At 46.6% G+C, this 15,673-nt stretch overlaps 1 long non-coding RNA gene and 1 other non-coding gene across 3 annotated transcripts in view; one reads left to right on the forward strand and one right to left on the reverse strand.

The window, feature by feature from the left end:
* LOC103248471 (uncharacterized) overlaps nt 1-15,673 on the forward strand; it is an 88,450-nt gene that overhangs the window by 51,594 nt on the left and 21,183 nt on the right. The window lies entirely within an intron of this gene.
* LOC119626673 (U6 spliceosomal RNA) lies at nt 15,313-15,419 on the reverse strand. Its single transcript, XR_005242820.1, has one exon. It is a non-coding gene; the product is annotated as a U6 spliceosomal RNA (small nuclear RNA).

Here is a 15,673-nt window from a genome sequence, read left to right on the forward strand (position 1 = left end):
CTTCTGGCTGGAGAAGCTTTTTAGAGGGGCTTGAGAGAAACTACCCTCTACCCTGCATAGGTTCATGGTGTGTGTGTGTGTGTGTGTGTGTGTGTGTGTGTGTGCATATGTTTGGTTTGGTTGGGATGGGTGGTGAATTACTTAGAACTCTTTGATTGTAAGCAACAGAAACCAAATTGAGATCGCTTAAAGCAAAAACTTCTAGGGCTAGAAGACTTGAAGTTGTTCTCATGGCAAACCCAGTTTTTGCTCAGATTATATGTTTACCTGGGGATGGATTAGGGACATAGATGGAGGTAATAGGTCAGATAAAGTCACCAGTCCTGCTACCCCCAAGCCACCCTCTAGGCTTCTCTCTTCCACTCCTGTCTGCTTCTCACCATGTGTTTGCATCACTCTGAAGCCCACCTTTCTTTGCACCTTAGAGCAGAGGGTGGGTGAATGACAGGCCACTTTCAAGAGATGAATTTAGACTGAATTAGAATTTTCTTATCTCTAATTCCAAATATTGGGAGAAAAAATCTGATTGTCTTGAATAGTCAGATGACCATCCTTCATCCGGTAACTTCTAACCAGTAAGGGAGATCACATGGTGCAATGTAACTGCTGGGTTCCACCCTTGTGGGTAAGATGGGCGGACACCCCAAAAAATGTCTTGGTAAGTGGTTATAAGGAAAAGTGAAAGGAGTTAGGCTGCCACTGTGAAGTTTACCTGTGGTGAAGGTGAAAGGCGAGGGACAGAGCTGTGAAGCCTGGGTGTAAGTCCTGACTCTAAACAGCTGTGTGACCTTGGGACATTTCCTCTGAACCTTTGCTAAGGTTGAATTAACTCCTAGCTTTGGATTCCTCCTAGCTTTAAAAGTGTATTTCTCTTGCCCACGTATGAGACCATGAGGGCTCCTTTGCGGTGAGGGCTGTGGGAGTGGAGTGGATGTGAGAGAAACATCATAGGAATAATTGGCAGGCATCTATGAAGGACAGTATGGGGTGTTAAAATAACTGGAGCATTCAAAAGGCCTCAGGAGCTTGAGGATGGAGATATTCCTCATGGTGATAATGAGTCCAAGGAAGAAAGTCCATTTGCAGAGAGAAAGATGGTGAGTTCAGTTTTAGGTAGTGGGGCACCCAATTAGAGCAATGTAATGATAACCAGAGATGGTTGCTTATCATGAAGACATGGGGTCAGAGTCAGAAATGTGGATCTGAGAGTCATCTTCATAGACATGACATTTGAAACCAATGGAGATGCTGATGTTGAGGGAAGGAAAAGGAGAAAACAAGTCAAAGAGTCCTGGGAAGTAAAGAGTGAACAAGAGCGACAGGTGAGTTTTGTAGGTGCAGGGAGAAGGAGGCTTCAGCAGGGTGGGGACCCAGTCACTTGGAATGCAGTGGGGATGCTGAAATATGTGAGAACAGAGGCACACAGGAGGAGGGTGCTGGCAACTTCTCAGAGAGCAGTGGGCACAGAGCCAAGGGGTGAGTTGCCCCTGAGCAGAAAAGGCAACAGGTGGGGCTTGCTTAAAAAACGATAATTGGCTGAGCACGGTGATTCACACTTGTAATCCCAGCACTTTGGGAGGCTGAGGTGGGCAGATAGCCTGAGGTCAGGAGTTCGAGACCAGCCTGGCCAAATAGTGAAACACTGCCTCTACTAAAAATATAAAAAATTAGCTGGGCGTGGTGGCAGGCCCCTGTAATCCCAGCTACTTGGGAGGCTGAGGCAGAATTGCTTGAACCTGGGAGGCAGAGGTTGCAGTGAGGGGAGATCATGCCACTGCACTCCAGTCTGGGCAACAGAGTGAGACTCCATCTCAAAAAGAAAAAAAAAAAAAAAGAAAAGCAGTAATTGGGGCCAGGTGCAGTGGCTTACGCCTGTACTCTCAGCACTTTGGGAGGCTGAGGTGGGAGAATTGCTTGAGCCCAGGAGTTCAACCAGCCAGGACAATATAGGATACCTTGTTTCTCCAAAAAAAAAAAAAAAAAAAAAAAAAAAAAGGCCAGGCATAGTGGTGGTGCATGCCTGTGGTCCCAGCTATGTGGGAGGCTGAGGCAGGAGGATCGCTTTGGTTCAAGGGAGTTGAGGCTGCAGTGAGCTATGCTTGTGCCACTGCACTCAAGCCTGGGCAAAAGAGTGCAAGCAAACAACAAACAAACAAACAACAATAATTAGCAATAAAGGCAAGAGAAAAAACCTAGGGTAGTAGCTTGAGAGACAAATAGAGTCAGTAGATTCACAAGATGTCTTTCCCCCTCCTCCCTCCTATCCCTCTTTCCTTCTTTTTCTCTCTCTTCTTCTATCTCCTTCACTTTTCAGAATGGGAAAAATCTCAGTTGTGACTGTAAATGAGATCTTGGAAGCACAGTGTGTGCTGGTCCCCTCTGCCACTATCTCCATGGTGATCACGATACTTGCTATGGTTTATGCCCCATGAGGTTCCACCCTCATGAATGAGATTAGTGCCCAGTGAGCTCCTCACCCTTTCTGCCATGTGAGGTCACAAGGAGAAGGCACCATGTAGGAAGTGGGCCCTCAGTGGACTCCAAATCTGCCATGCCTTGATTTTGGACTTCCCAGCCTCTAGAACTGTGAGAAATAAATGTTTGCTGTTTATAATCTGTCCAGGTTACGGAATTTGGTTATAGCAACCTAAATGGGCTAAGACAATGATCCGGGGGGAAATTTGGTGGATGGTGCGCTGTTCAGGTGGTAGTTTTTTTTTTCTATAGCTGTTGGCCTCAGGTCACTAAGACAGAGACTGAACAGTATCTGGGAAGTTCAAAGGATGTCCCAGCTATCAGGGCTTCATTCTCTTATTTCTTAGGCATCAACACCAGAGGGTCTCAATGAAGACAATGGGCACAGCCACCTGTGAGTGTTTGGGCAACAGTGACCCACAGGAGCAGAGGGCAAGAGGAGCCTGGCACGTGTCCCCAGTCCATAGGGTGGGCAGTTTTGTGGTCCTCACAGGCCCTCTGGGGCCATGTCCCCAGCTGCCACCCCTCTCAGGAGCAAAGAGCCACCTTGACCCCTGGACCTGCAGGATTTCAGAGTGTGCAAGTCAAGGAATTAGGGAAGTCAGGTGTTGGGGGGATCAGAGTCTTTAAACTCATATTCTTAGAGTGACTAAAAAGCACAGGGTACACCCATGGCCTGCCACAATCATGACTCTTTCAGCTTCCCTTGTTGCCAAACTTCCCACAGGGTTCTGGGGAGCCTCACCGAGCCTGTAGAGTTTCTCAGAGAGCTTGTTATTAATAGGCCATTTGTTCATCTTCCATCTTGTTTAACTCAATCTCGATGATCTGTCTCAAGCAGCGGTTTTAAAAATACAGGACCTCCTCTCGCCTGAGATTCCCATGTCCTAAAATGTCTGCCTTCAGTCGTCAGCCTCCTGCCTCCCACCCTAATTGGCAGAGCTGCCCCAGGCTGCTGTTAATGATGTGCTTCTCTTTGCCAGGTGGAGATCCCAAGGCTCTCCTGTCCCAGAATGGATCTGGAGAGGAATTGAGGGGTTTAAGCTGTCCTAATCAGACCTGCCTCTTGGACCCGTCTGTCCTATATGTCCCCTCAAGAATGGGTTCCTGATGGAGACTGGAATACATTCTCCATGGGAGGCTGGCGGAAGCACAGCTGGCGGGCAGCAGCATCAAGCAGACATCTGCCCATGGCAAGGTGAACACTCCTGCCAGCCAAAGATATTTGGACTTCTTTCTTGGCCTGTGTTCAAGCCAAGACTGGGCTTGTAGTTAGCAGGAGCCCTGTGGATTTCCTTACTCAGAAAGCACCAAGCCTTATCTCTTATCCTCAGTTCTGCCATGGAAATGGTAAGAGGCTGGCTGCCTGTGAGGTGACCTGAGTCCCTGTGGCTGTGTGCACTCCTGCTAGAAGAGCTCGGGAACTCGGAGGTGGAAGCAGGTCTTCTTGGAGACTGCAAGCCTGAACCCAGCTTCCTGGGAGCACCCACAACCCAGCAGGGGGAGGGTGGAGTTTGGAGAAGTGAGTGCCCTCCAGCACAGAGCACCTTCACATGCGGTCATAGACGCAGGGACTTTTCAAAAACAACAGTGCACCTGCCGGTCCTCATGTTTATCCACTCACAGGATTGATTTTCTAATGAAGTCCTCCTACTGCATGATTTAGGTTCGTTTATATAAATTATACAGTGATTTATTTAATGACCTACTTGGAGCACTATAAATTCTACAGCATCCATGCAATTTATTATTTAAACCCCATATAAATCATGCAAGAGGAGGAGACAGAATTGTGTGTAAGGATCATGAGGCTTGGTTCAAATTGTCTTATGGAAGCTCACAGTGGGCTTTGTTTGGAGTGTGGAAAACAAACAGGTACACGAACATGTCGGCAATTTTGTTTTTGGTAGAGGGGACCAGGAACCTTTGTTTCTATGCTCAGACAGGGCTATCCCACATGGGATTCACGGTTGCTCGGCCCTCAGACTGCAGGATAAGCATGTACAGGCTGCCCTGCTGTTGGAAGGGACCCTTGGGCTCTGTAGGACCAGGGACTGTACAGTCAGCTCTCTGACATTTCAGAGCTTTGAGATGTGACCTATGCTTCATGCAGAAGTGACAGAATAGGCCCTCAGGCTCTTGTCTAATCCCCAGCACCGTTGCTTAAAAAATATGCTCTCTTATGTGAAACCACCAGCCCCTTCATCTTCCTTAGCTGGTAAATTCCATCTCCAAATTTCCCTCCAGGCAGTAGCAGGGAATGGAAACCTTTGGTTATTTATAAGGAAGTCCTCCCTAAATCTAGGAATAGCATGCTATGACCTAGAAGCACAACAAGCAGGATAACTGTTGATGTAGCGGGTACATCACTCATTTACTCACTCCTGCACCCATTCACTTATGCATTACCAATTTCAGGTACTGTGTGTGTGTATCAGAGGAAGAATGAGCTGCTATGTGCAATGATTAAGGCAAACTTGAAGTCAGACAGAACTGGGGTCAAACAGTCTTGGGATCAGACAGCGTCTGCAGCACATACCTAGGTGGCCTTAGGGAAGTTTTTTTTTTTAACGCCCTGCTGGTAAAATGAAAATAATAACAGTCCCTCCCATCAGAGGTGATTATAGAGAAATAAATGAAATAATGCACATAAAGAATTGATAACATAAAGAATTGATAAGGCTTGGCATATGACAGATTCTCAAAAGTGTTAGTTATTATTTGACATGAATTCTGCCCTCACAAACTGTAAAATATAGATGAGGATGCAAAAATAGTGTATAAATGATGATGGCATAAGGTAGAAAAGATAACTACTGTTGACAAAGGGCCAGACCAGGCTTGGTGGCTTATGTCTGTAATTCCAGCACTTTGGGAGACCAAGGCAGGAGGATCGCTTGAGCTCAAGGAGTTTGAGACCAGCTTGGGCAACATAGGGAGAACCCGTCTCTAATAAAAAAAATTAGCTGGGTTTGGTGGTGTGTGCCTGTTGTTCTAGCTACTCAGGAGGCTCAGGTGGGAGGACTGCTTGGGCCCAGGGAGATGAGCTATGATCATACCACTGCATTCCTCTAAAAAAGAAGAAGAAGGAGAAGGAGAAGGAGAAAGAAACAAAGAGAAAAAAGGAACAATAGGGTGTTGAGCTAAGTGTTTTATTTTTTATTACTTGAATATTTTGGAATAAGTAAAACATACACATGGTACAAATTCAAAAGGCACAAAAGAGATACAATAAAAGAGTAAGTCTCCAACTCATAGCTCTCCCCAGCCAGACAGATCCCCTCCTTGAATGTAGCTTCTGTTAATAGTCTCTTGTTTGTCCTTCCAGAGAGCTTTTGCACAATGAGTATGTATGTGTATGTGAGTTCTTTCTTTTCACACAAATTTCAGCACACCGCCACTGTCCTGGGCACTTTTCTTTCAATACTTATATCTATTGAAGACCATTCCATGTATGGGCTCATATAGATCTCCCTCATGCCATTCTATTGGATGGAGGACATTGCTGAGTTAACCAGTTCCACACTGGCAGACTTTTAGGTTGCTTCCAGTATTTTGCCATCACAAGACATACTACAATTAATATTATTTCTTGTTGAAGAGTTTCTCAAGCTTCCATAACTAGATGTGGAATCACTGGGTCAAGGAGTATATGCATTTGTAAGTTTTCTAGTAGTTTCCAATATGTGTTTTCAAGAGCTCACACCGCCTTCACTCCCACCAGCAGTGGGATGAGAATGTCTGCTGCTCACACCCTTGTCAACAAAATGTGCTACCAAACTTTTGACCTTTTTGTTTTTAGGGGTCATTCATATTCTTTTTAAAAATTTTTTTTTGGTACAAAGTCTCGATCTGTACCCTAGGCTGGAGTGCAGTGGCATTATCTTGGTTCACCACAACCTCCGCCTCCCAGGTTCAGGTGATTCTTCTGCCTCAGCCTCCAGAGTAGTTGGGATTACAGGTGCGCACCACTGCACCCAGCTAATTTTTTGTATTGTTAGTAGAGATGGGGTTTCACCATGTTGGCCAGGCTGGTCTTGAACTCCCAACCTCAGGTAATCTGCCCGCCTCAGCCTTCCAAAGTGCTAGGATTACAGGTGTGAGCCACGGTGCCTGGCTGCCATTCATATTCTTTTAAATGAAGTCTCTTCACTTTCTATGGAGGAGTCTGTATCACTTTCCCTCACTGATTGGAAGGAGTTCTTTATACATTGGGGAAAGTAGCCATTGCCAATGGCATGTCATTTGCACCACCTCTAGAGCTGCCTTTAGTTCCAGTCAAGAGGGGTCCTTGTCTTGGCCCCAGTCTGGCCTCCCACGGACTTACAGTTCTCTGTAGGGTATGGAACCAGTGGAATTGCTTCCTCTTCTCAGTCACTCTAAGGATACACAAGACCCTGGGATTTCCAGCTCAAACAGCCCCAAGTCCATTATCAGGCTTCTTTCCCAGGTCCATTCTCTGGAGGATGGATTATGCTGCTAGTGCACACACTCCTGGAACGTTGGTTGTGTATGTGTGCATGTGTGTGTGTGCGTGTACAGAGCATGGACATGCACACTGCATTGCTCACAAGCAGGTGTGCAAGGCCCTTTGAGATGGAGATAATGAGACGGAGACAGGAGTGGGAGAGAAGGGTAGAAGCTGGGGCAGACTCTTCCAACTACAATACCGTGGTGTGGAACCCTAAGAAGTCAAGAATTCTAAAGTCCATCCTGGCCTTCCAGGTCATTTTGAAGGCCTATTTTGTCAAGGAAGAAGAACAAAAACATCTTTTACTTAATGGTTTATTAACTTGATTTCTAACTTCTAAATGTGACCTGTAACACATGGGTCTCCATTTGTAATCTTGCCCTGGGTCTTGCCAATGTTAGGGCAGGCCTGACCACTTCTCCTAGAGTCAGCAGAAACTATAGGGCATCCTGGCATTTATTTATTTATTTATTTAGATGGAATCTCACTCTGTTGCCCAGGCTGGAGTGCAGTGGTGCGATCTTGACTCATTGCAACCTCCGTTTCCCAGGTTCAAGCAATTCTCCTGCCTCAACCTCTCAAGTAGCTGGGATTACAGGTATGCCCCACCACATTCAGCTAATTTTTTTTTTTTTTGAGATGGAGTCTCATTCTGTCACCTAGGCTGGAGTGCAGTGGCATGATCTCGGCTCACTGCAACCTTCTCTTCCCAGGTTCAAGCAATTCTCCTGCTTCAGCCTCCCGAGTAGCTGGGACTACAGGCACACAATGTCAAACCAGGCTAATTTTTCTGTATTTTGGTAGAGATGGGATTTCACCATGTTGTCCTATTTTTAGTAGAGACAGAGTTTCACTATGTTGGCCAGGCTGGTCTCTAACTCCTGACCTCAAGTGATCCCCCTACCTTGGCCTCCAGTGCTGGGATTACAAGTGTGAGCCACCCCCCTTGGCTAATCCTGACATTTATCTGCATGTTATTTTGGCATGAAATCGCAAGCCTTCAATGCATCATGTATTTCAGAGCTTGAAGGAAGTGCAAGAAAGTCATCCTCACTTTGGTCAGTTGACATTTTATCCCTGTTTTATAGATGGGACGACCTAGGCCCAAGGAAGTATATTGACTCACCCAAAGATCAGCCTGATTCTTCCCTTTTGCAGTTCATATGATACATTTGCTAAGGGTTTCTGTGAAAACTGCTTCAATATCCAGCATTTTGTTTCACAGTCAAATCAGGTAGTGATCAAGTCTCAAGCAAGAGAGAATAAATATGGCTTCAAATGCAGGATCACACTGGATTTCACAGCCGACTGGAACTGTCTGTCTTCAGACGCAGCCTCCGTATGACTACATTTCATAACAGAAGATCTTTCTTTTTGATATTCTCTTGTGTGATCATCTGGAAGCACATGCACCAGAGAGTTGGAACAGCGCCATTAAAAATATTTATGTTGGTGTGGAGTTGTTTGCATCTTAGCCTGTGTGCTACACTAATAGCACAGTGGCAAACATGACATTTTCCCCAAGTAATTATAGAAACCAGCAGACATTTACAGGGAGTTGGCTGTTCATTGACATGGGAAGCACAGCCTCACAGAATGGGAGTTCTGGAATCATGGTAGCATGGCTTTTTAACCCAATTTGTGCTTCTTCCTGGCAATGACCAGAGGCCCTGCAGAGAGCCAGGCACTGACTTCAGGCCTGGAAAACAGCCCCAGGTGAAAGGTACTCACAATCTCAGCAGGTGAACTGAGAACACTATGCTTCTCCTGCCACTATCCCCTCCCTCCCCTGTGCTAAATGGAGTCTCCAGACCTGTGTGCGTGTTGGGGGGTACAGCAGGGGACGTTCACAGATAGGACCCTCCTCTTCAGGGAGATTTATCACCTGTCACAGCCCTAACCCAGGCCTGCTGCAGCCTCTGAAGGCCACCACTGCCCAGAGAGGCCAAGGGGGCAATGTCCATGGGGGATGCTGGAGGCAGAGTGGGGGTGGGGGCAGACAGGTTTAGGCCCAGAGACCCAGACATCTTGGTCCTTCCATGCCAGTCACTGTTTATGTTCTCCACTGTCATTTAGGGTGGAAACAGTCTCTGCTAAGGTACTTCCCAGGAGGATGCTAAAGTTAGATTTCCCTCAGATGCACTTCTAGTCCTTCTTGTTCCTAAGAGGAGAAACTGGGTCACGCTGGAATCCAGTTAATTTTCAGCATGGTGTGGCAGAAACATTCAGAGTCCAGAGCCAAACACCAAACAGCCTCAGGACTGAGCCTGGCTCTCCCTCACCATCCAATCAATTTCTCTGAGCCTCAGTTTCTTCCTCTGTTAACAGGGAATGATAATGTCTATCATTTAAAAGGAGGTGATACAGGATGTGCTGACCGCAGTTTGCATTGCTCAGTAGCTACTGTTTTTAGAACTCTATAGCGCTAAAATATTTTTAACTTTACAAAGCACCATCCCTCGGCTTCTCATGAAGCCTCAGAGCTATGCTGGAGGGGAAGAAGTGTGGGTATGGTCCGCCTGTGGCAGATGAGGAGGATAAGGCTCAGAGAGGTCTTTACAATTTAATGTGGCAAATATTCTTGATCATCTGTTGGGTTCAGAGCACCAGACTTTTCACTCGCAATTCCTGTCCTTGAGAAGTTTATAAGCTAATGAGCAAGGATGACACGTGCAGTCAAATACATGCTCACCGAGGGGAGGAACTTTGGCCTTGCTCACTGCAGGATCCTGAGTGGTCCATAAATGTTTGTTGACTGAAGGTATGGCATGATTCTAATGTGAGACACAAGGAAGGGTCATAGCAGATTTACACACTCAGAAGAGGGAAGTGGAATTCCAACTAGGAAACACGGGAGTGCTTCCAGGAAGCAGTCACATTTGGTCTGGGCTTTGAAGTGCTGGCTGAATCTTGACAGGCTGAGATAAGAAGGAAGGATATCTCTAGAAGCAGGAACAACAGGGGTGAAAGCACTGACCTGCCAATGTAGGCTCCATTAAGGAAGCATGAGCAGTGTGTCTTGGCTGGAGTTTGGGGTGTGTGATGCCCAAGTTGGGGCCAGTAGTTTGGGAGACCTTATGCCCAGGTTGCCCAGAAAAAGTCCCACTTTATGACTTTTGTGGATCAATGAACAACTGTTAATGATTCCTGGTGTCCCTTTTTACTTTCAAAATTGTTCCAGTTTGAAAGATACATCATGTGCTCACTCTGTGTATAGTGAGAGGCGAGGTTAGGAGGAAGACTTAGGAAGGGATTAAGGGAAGGAGCCCAAGGAGTCTGGACTTAAACGCTTGGCTGGGGTCCCGCACTCCTGTGTCTACAGCAGCCGTGATGTGGGTGAACAGGTGAAGCTGGTGGGGTGGGCAGCTGCTGCGACCCAGATCCGGCTGATGACTCCAGGTGGACATATGGACCCTTACTAGCTTTCCTGGTGCTCGAGACAAGCCAGAAACCTGAAGTTTTATATGCATTTTCTGATTTTAAAATAATTCAAAAATTTTAAAAGCACTACGTAGGTCAAACAAAACCTATCTGCACACTGCGTCTGACCTGAGCCCATGGGTCTGTCCCTCTGCTGGGCAGGGCGGAGCTGGGGGAGATTTCTGAGGAGGGGAGTGGCCTGGAGAGAGCTAAATATCCCCCTCTCCCAGGTGTCAAGGTGGCATCAGGAGGCATGAGGTTAGAGGGAGGAGTGCCAGTAGGTGGTCTTTGCCACAGTCCAGCTGGGTCACAAGGCAGATCTGAACAGGGGTGGGGCAGTGAGGATGCAGATGGACAAAAGATGCCAGGCACCTAGCAGAGGCCTGTGGGGCGAGAAGCTGGCCCCTGCCTGGGCCTGGAAGGTGTCGGGGGAAGGGTACAGTGAAAATGAGGTGGGAGGCCTCCAGTAAGTTTGTGGCATTCATGCTGTGAAAGTCACAGTCTCCACAACAGGCCAGAAGGTCCTTGGGCCCCAGCCCCTTGAGGCTTTGATTCTTCCTAGGGAGATCCTGCCTGGAATTCAGCAGCATCTCTGGTGAGGGAGGAGAGCCTGGGAGCCCTGGTGGTGCTGGCACCGGAGGCTAGCTCTCTGGTCAGGGAAGCCAGCTCCCTCTGAGTTGAGCCGGTCACTGAGCTGGCTCAAAGGGTGGAATGACGTGGTTTCAGTCCCAGGGAGGTGCACTGCCTTCCCAGGCAGCCTCTGGTGATGCGTGAGGAGCCCATTATAAGCTTGGTTAACTTATCTGGGGGACATATGCCATCTCTGAGCCTTTACCAGCAGCATTTATGGTTCAGAAGATATTTATTTTTTCTTTATTAGAGAGCAGGTATTTCAGATTGCTGCAAACACAGCCATCTCACTGGGCCGCTTCCTGCCGTCATATCATCACTCGGTGATTCTGAGTCAATGGACAATCCGGGACATTGAAGTTAGAGGTGGACTTCTTATCCTGGGGCATTGAGCAAGGGATGGGTCAGCAAAGCCAAAGCCAAGCCTGGAAGGAAGTGGTCACAGGGGATCCTTTTTCTACTCCCTGGCCCCATGTTCACCCTCTCATCGCACCCGCCTCATGCCTCGCTCTTGTCCATCAACTCATCTACCTGCCTCCCTCACCAGGCCATGAGCTCCATATGGGGAAGGAGCGCATCTGCCTCCACTCTTTATCTCAGAGCCAGCACAGTGACTACATCAGGGAAGGAGCACAACAAATGCGTGAATTAGCAGCAGCAGCAGCAAACACTGATTTTTATCAAATGCTGGTTATCCGTCCAAGCCCTTTACAAATCCTTTACTAAGTCTCATTTTACAACTATTCTGTAATGTAGATACTATGTTGTGTCCACATGAGGCTTAGCAAGGTTAGGCATTTTGCCCATGGTGACACAGCTAATAGAAAGAACCATGTGGACTGAGCTTTTATCCAAGAAAACCCACCGCCACCGAAGAGGCGTAAATAAATTGTGAGACTCAGAGTAAAAATACCTTTGTGACATCACTTCCTGAGTCCTTCTTGCTCAATGCAGTGGTTACAGCTCTGAAGTGCTTAGAGTAGTGCCTGGCCTACAGTAGCCACTAAGTAGCAGAGGTTAGCTTTAGGCAACCTGGAGGTCCTGGAAAGAGGAGAGAGGAGAGACTGGGGACAGGAAAGGAAGGGGGAAAGCAGAAGGAGACAGAGGCAAGTGTGTCAGTGTGGATATCCAGCCCTATTTCTAGAAGCTGGGCTCTGGGGTGCCCCACTCCAGCATGAGGCCTGGTCTGCAGCTTCCAGCTCTGGGACTGGTCTCTAGCTTCCAGCTCTGTGAGGGACCTGGGGCTGAGAGGGGATGGCAGAGCATCCATCTCTGGAATCAATTGGTTCATGAAGCCACTGTGTTTGGAGGAGGCAGAGCCACATCTGTCCAGCTGGCTAAAGCCAGCTCTCCGAGGAGTGTGTGTACTTCCCTGGAGGAGTGGGTATGTGTTTTAGGTTTCAGAGAATGACCCCCACGCTGGCCCTACACCAATATCAGCCATCTCCATCGAGCCCTGCCAGTGGCTATGAAGGGATCTGTATAAGTGAAAAGTCCATTCCTGTTTCAAGGTGCTGAAAATATAGGTAGGAGGAAAAGATATGTGAATAGAAATTTGACAATAAGGATTTAAAAGCTCAAACTAAAATCTCCAGGTGACAATGAAGAGGACATCAGGACGTTGCAAGCTTCACTGCCCTGCGAGTGCTTCAGGCCAGGGTTGCTGTAGGAGTTCAGCATGGAGGGACCGTTGGACCTGGAGTTAGACGGGTAGAGTTAGGATCCCATTTCTTGCCTCACTTGCTGGGTGAACTTGGACACAATTACTTAACCACTCTGAGCTTCAGTTTCCTAACCTGTAAAGGGGACGTAGGATACAGGATGGGGCTTGAGCTGCATCTTTCACTATGAGGAGAGTTTGGTGTGTTTGTCATCACAAGGTAGATTAGAGGGTGGGCCATCACAGTAGAGAAAACGCTTGCAGGAGGGAATGTTTGTGGTGTTTTGGTCAAAAGTGCCTGTAAACCTCTGATTCGGATGGGGGTAAGAAACATAAAGTTGAATGGAAAGTTGATTTGGATGTTGACATTATGGGGGTCCTTGAATTCCAGGATCCTAGTAATAGCTATGATCACTTAGCTAGTAGCATGGGCTGAATTGTGACCCCCCCAGCCACCCTTGGCCAAATTGATATTTGAGCTGTAGCCCCCAGTACCTCAGAACATTACTATATTCGGAGACAGGGTCTTTATACAGGCAAGTAAGGTAAACTGAAGTCATTAGGATGAACCCTGATCCAGTATGACTTGCATCTCTTCAAAACGGGACTAGGGCACAGGTGTGTACAGAGGGAAAACCACATGAAGACGTGGGAAGAAGATGGCCATATACAAGCTGAGGAGAGAGGTCTGGAACAGATCTTTCCTTTATGGCCCTCAGAAGAAACCAATCAGTTGACACCTTGATCTTGGACTTCCCAGACTCCAGAACTGTGAGACATTTCTGTTTGAGCCACCCAGTCTGCAATATCTTGTTATGGCAGCCCTAGCAAACTCACAGAGCTAGTGTAAGCACTTTACATGTATAATTTCATCAATTGCAGTGGGAGCATTCTTTTCTTTTTTTTTCTTTTATTTTTTGTTATACTTTAAATTCTGGGATACATGTGCAGAATGTGCCGGTTTGTTACATAGGTATACACGTGCCATGGTGGTTTGCTGCACCCATCAACCCATCATCTAGTAAATCTAGGGCAGATGTCTTGACTCCTTTTTCCCCTGTCAAATAAGGAAAGTTCTCTTATAACTTTTAATCACAACCCATCATCCAACCAGGACCTCCAGGTTGCCTAAAGCTATTCATTATCATTAATGATAATGAAATACCCATTATCATTAGGTATTTCTCCTAATGCTATCCCTCCTGACAGGCTCTGGTGTGTGATGTTCCCCTTCCTGTGTCCATGTGTTCTCATTGTTCAGCTCCCACTTATGAGTGAGAACATACAGTGTTTGGTTTTCCGTTCCTGTGTTAGTTTGCTTAGAATGATGGTTTCCAGCTTCATCTATGTCCCTGCAAAGGACATGAACTCGTCCTTTTCTATGGCTGCATAGTATTCCATGGTACATATGTACCACGTTTTCTTTATCCAGTCTATCATTGATGTGCATTTGGGTTGGTTTCAAGTCTTTGCTATTGTGAACAGTGCTGTAATAAACATACGTGTGCATGTGTCTTTATAGTAGAATGATTTATAATCCTTTGGGTATATACCCAGTAATGGGATTGCTGAGTCAAATGCTATTTCTAGTTCTAGATCCTTGAGGAATTGCCACACTGTCTTCCACAATGGTTGAACTAATTTACACTTCCAACAGTGTAAAAGCATTCCTATTTCTCCACATCCTCTCCAGCATCTGTTGTTTCCTGACTTTTTTTTTTTTTTTTTTTTTTGAGACGGAGTCTCGCTCTGTCGCCCAGGCTGGAGTACAGTGGCGCGATCTCGGCTCACTGCAAGCTCCGCCTCCCGGGTTTACGTCATTCTCCTGCCTCAGCCTCCCGAGTAGCTGGGACTACAGGCGCCCGCCACCACGCCCGGCTAGTTTTTTGTATTTTTTAGTAGAGACAGAGTTTCACCATGTTAGCCAGGATGGTCTCGATCTCCTGACCTCGTGATCCGCCCGTCTCGGCCTCCCAAAGTGCTGGGATTACAGGCTTGAGCCACCGCGCCCGGCCTGTTTCCTGACTTTTTAATGATTGCCATTCTAACTGGCATGAGATGAAATCTCATAGTGGTTTTGATTTGCATTTCTCTAATGACCAGTGATGATGATGAACTTTTTTTCATATGTTTGTTGGCTGCATAAATGTCTTCTTTTGAGAAGTGTCTGTTCATATCCTTTGCCCACTTTTTGATGGGGTTGTTTGTTTTTTTCTTATAAATTTGTTTAAGTTCCTTGTAAATTCTGGATATTAAACCGTTGTCAGATGGGTAGATTGCAAAAATTTTCTCCCATTCTGTATGTTGCCTGTTCTCTCTGATGATAGTTTCTTTTGCTGTGCAGAAGCTCTTTAGTTTAATTAGATCCCATTTGTCAATTTTGGCTTTTGTTGCCATTACTTTTGGTGTTTTAGTCATGAAGTCTTTGCCCATGCCTATGGCCTGAATGGTATTGCCTAGGTTTTCTTCTAGGGTTTTTATGGTTCTAGGGCTTACATTTAAGTCTTTAATCCATCTTGAGTTAATTTTTGTATAAGGCGTAACGGTACGAGTCCAGTTTCAGTTTTCTGCATATGGCTAGCCAGTTTTCCCAGCCCCATTTATCAAATAGGGAATTCTTTCCCCATTGCTTGTTTCTATCAGGTTTTTCAAAGATAAAAATATGAAATGCTTCACGAATTTGCGTGTCATCCTTGTGCAGGGGCCATGCTAATCTTCTCTGTATCATTCCAATTTTAGCATATGTGCTGCCAAAGCGAGCACGGGAGCATTATTTTCAGTGTAGAGTGGTTACAGTTTTGAACTGACTTCTTGGTTTGGTTCCTGGCTTCACCATGTATAGCTTGGACATCAAATGCAGATGATGACGGTAGTGGAGGTGGGGTTGGGAGTGGCGTGTGATTGGTAGGGAGAGTTACTTAGAACTGAGGCAGGAGGCTGGGCGCAGTGGCTCACGCCTGTAATCCCAGCACTTTGGGAGGCTGAGGCAGGTGGATCACCTGAGGTCGGTAGTTCGA

This window comes from Chlorocebus sabaeus, chromosome 1, assembly GCF_047675955.1.
Source record: "Chlorocebus sabaeus isolate Y175 chromosome 1, mChlSab1.0.hap1, whole genome shotgun sequence".
NCBI classification, from domain to species: domain Eukaryota; kingdom Metazoa; phylum Chordata; class Mammalia; order Primates; family Cercopithecidae; genus Chlorocebus; species Chlorocebus sabaeus.